Source organism: Colobus angolensis, unplaced genomic scaffold (genome assembly GCF_000951035.1).
Source record: "Colobus angolensis palliatus isolate OR3802 unplaced genomic scaffold, Cang.pa_1.0 Scaffold36, whole genome shotgun sequence".
NCBI lineage: Eukaryota > Metazoa > Chordata > Mammalia > Primates > Cercopithecidae > Colobus > Colobus angolensis.
The window spans coordinates 2145757-2149360 of NW_012116932.1; the positions used below are offsets into that span (position 1 = coordinate 2145757).

Here is a 3604-nt window from a genome sequence, read left to right on the forward strand (position 1 = left end):
TAGGTGGGTGAGTTGTATAATACGTAAATTATATTCATTTAAGCTGTTGCTATTGAACTAAGTTTGTTCTGCCTCTGTGCAGCAAGCCAATCACTGTAATGACAGATTGTGCAGAAGAGAAAGAGTTCATTCATGAGGCAATTAAGCGAGGAGGTGGGAAAACAGGTCTCAAATCCTCCTCCCCAAAAATAGGGTTTGAGGGTACTTATGGAATAGAAAACAAGATGGTCTAAAGTACAGAGAAAGGTGGCTGGCAGGTAGAGAAGGTGAGGTAATCAGGATTTCTGAGCAAGCATGGTTGAGCTACATAGCTTTAGACAGGACATTTGTGCAGAAAATAGCATTTAGCATGATCTGAGGGTGGAGTTTACAGCCGTCTGATGTCAGCTACCCACATAGGTCCAGATGAAGGGTCGGTGATCTCCACTGGCTTAAACTAAACAAGAGCTGCCTCCTACCTAGTTCCTGAAAAATAACTTTTTAAGCACCTATTACTATAGTGACCCACGGTCGGAGATGTTATCTCTAAGGAAGCTAGTGGGAGTTTAGTTATGCATTATTTGGCTACGTGACTTGCGCTTTTAAGATCAACTACAAGTAAGCAATTAAAAGTAAGCAATTAAAAGCAAGAAAGCAATTAAAAGCAAGGTAGATTAAGTTTGGTGGGCTTAATCAGGTTTGCCTTTGGTTTCCCTGTTAACATAAGTAAAATAAAATTAAATTAAATGACTGAAAAATAATAGAGGAGGAGGAAAAGAGGAAACAACGTGATGCATCAGTTAAGGTAACTGGGCAAGAACCTTTTAGTGATTATTTGTTTGTTTTTATATTTAAGATAGAGTCTCGCTCTGTCACTGAGGCTGGAGTGCAGAGGCACAATCTTAGCTCGCTGCAGCCTCAAACTCCTAGGTTCAAGCCAGCCTCCTACCTCAGCCTCCTGAGTAGCTAGGACTATAGGTGTATGCCATCTTTTTACTTTCTTATTTTTTTAGTGATAGGGTCTCACTATGCCCTGGCTGGTCTCAAACCCCTCACTTCAAGCGATCCTCTTGACTTGGTCTCCCAAAGCACTGGGACTACAGACGTGAGCCACCACACCTCACCCCTTATAGGTTTGAATGCTAACTGTGCCAATTGCTGATCTTTGGGCAGTCATTTCACCTCTATGAGCCTCAGTTTCCCCATGTGTAAAATGGGAGCAACAATACTGATCTCTCCAGACTCCTGAAGACTCGATAAGACAATAAGTAAGTGAAGTCGGTGTTATCTACACGGTGGAAGGTGAGATGAACAAACTAGGCACAGTGATGATGATAATAACCAGATGAGCTGGCTATGAGATGGGGGTTGGGAGAGGTTGCGGTTGGGCTGGCACAGACCTCTGGATAATTTAGATGCTCTGCCTAGGCCACCTTTGCCAGAGGGAGTCCACTCAGCCTTGTGATTACTCATCCCATTGGCGTTGGCTCCATTTCCACACCACAGCTGTGCCAAGGGTGTGTCTTGAGGTTTCTTGAGTGATAGAAAACTCACTGGCAATAAAGGGCCGGATGATTGTGCCACCCAATTCATAGACCAGGCCTCTCAGGAGAAACCCCGGGAGATTCCACACAGTCAACCCCTTCTCCAAGATCAGCACGTGGGCCTGACTCCTCCTCGGTTCCCAGCTCTGTACTGGCAACTAGCAGAGTAGCAAGCTTGAACTTGGCCTTGAGGAACAGCTGCCTCTAGAGACGGTAAGTGATTTGGTGGATATTAGCCTCTCTCTCTCTCTCGCTCGCTCTCTCTCTCTCTCTCTCTCTCACACACACACACACATACACATACATACACATACACACACACACGCTCCCTCTCCCTTCATGAATTAACGCTCTGGCCAGTTTTGGCAGAACGGAAGAAATTTCCATCCATCCACTCTTTCTTTCATCTGTTCATTTCTTTCTTCTTTGTTTACTCAGCAAATTCTCTCCAACACCAACTCTGAGCTCCCTGTCACACTGTTTAGCTGTGATGGAGACACAGATAATGAAGTCGGGCTTTCAGTCCTGAAAACTGAGCTGCCAGTTCAGCCATGAGAGTAAGAACCAAAAACACTGCTGTAATTCAAGTAGGAACGAGCAGAGCTGTGAGAGTACAGAGAAAGAAGAGGAAAGTTCCAGGAGGTCAAGAAGGATCATAAAATTTACCTGGGTTGCCATTGCTCTTACGCACCTAGAGCTCTCCCCAGGTCCTTTGCGGATGGGAAAATCGAGTCTCAGAGAGGAGAGTGAGATGCCAAAGGGCACACAGCTGGGAAGGGACTGAGGTAGGATTTGGTTCTGATTTGTCTGGCTCCAAGGCTATGCTTCTTACACTTCCTCCCTCACAATCTTTGGTTCCTCTTTCATCACAGCACTTGCTCTGTGTGTGTGTGTGTGTGAGAGAGAGACATTTAATATTCATTTCTGTCACAGACTAGAAGGACAGAAGGTCGGGGAGCATGTCTGTCTTACTTAATGGATTCTAAGTGCATAACACATAATAGATACCCAGAAAATATTTGCTGGGTAGGTGGGTGGGTGGATGGATGGATGGATGGATGGATGAGTGGGTGGGTGGGTGGATGGGTAAGTAAACAGGTGGATGGAGAGATGGAAGATAAGAGATTATGGATGAAGGAATGGATAAAGGGAGGGCTAGATGGAGGGATGGGTGGAAGATAGAATAGATGGAGGGATGGAAGAAAGAGAGATAATGGATAAATGGATGGATGGATGAATGAATGAGTGGGTGGATGGATGGATAAGTGAATGGATGGGATGGGTGGAAGATAGAATAGATGGAGGGACTGAAGACAGAGAGAGATGATGGATGGATGGATGGATAGATGGATGGATGGATGGATGGATGGATGGATGGATGGATGAGTGGGTGGTTGGATGGATAAGTGGATGGACAGATAGATGGATAGATGGATGGGTAGATATATGGGTTGATGGAAGAATGAATGGGTAGATGCGATAACTGATTAATAGATGGGTAGATGGACAGATGGATGAATAGATGTGTGAGTGGATGGATGAATGGATGAGTGGATAGATAGGTAAGTGGAAAGATAAACTGGTGGATGGGTTGATGAATAAATTGATGGATGTAACATTGGATTGATGGATGACTAGATAGATGTGCGGATGGAAGGATGGGTGGATGGGATGACTGATTAAAAGGTAAGAAGATGGACAGATGGTTGAATAGATGGATGGGTGAGTGGGTGAATGTATGGATAGAGGATGAATTAAGGGATAGATGGATAGATGAATGAATTGGCGGGTGACTGGACAGACAGATGGATAAAAAGATAGATGAGTGGATGGGTGATGGGGGAAGGCATAGCAGATATTATGCCACCCAAATTGTCAAAGAAGGATCTTGATAGGAAAAAAAAAAAAAAGCATTCCCGGCTGGGTGCGGTGGCTCACGCGGGTAATCCCAGCACTTTGGGAGGCTGAGGTGGGCAGATCACGAGGTCAGGAGATCAAGATCATGCTGGCTAACACAGTGAAACCCCATCTCTACTAAAAATACAAAAAATTAGCCAGGCGTAACACGGTGAAACCCCATC

General features: G+C 44.9%; 1 protein-coding gene across 1 annotated transcript in view; it reads left to right on the forward strand.

The window, feature by feature from the left end:
• Nucleotides 1-1570: 1570 nt before the first annotated feature.
• The window catches only part of CASP14 (caspase 14, apoptosis-related cysteine peptidase), a 10069-nt gene continuing 8035 nt past the window's right edge, over nucleotides 1571-3604 (forward strand). The window contains exon 1 of the mRNA XM_011953225.1: nucleotides 1571-1736. The gene's annotated coding sequence lies outside the window, so the exon portion shown is untranslated. The remainder of the gene's footprint in view (nucleotides 1737-3604) is intronic.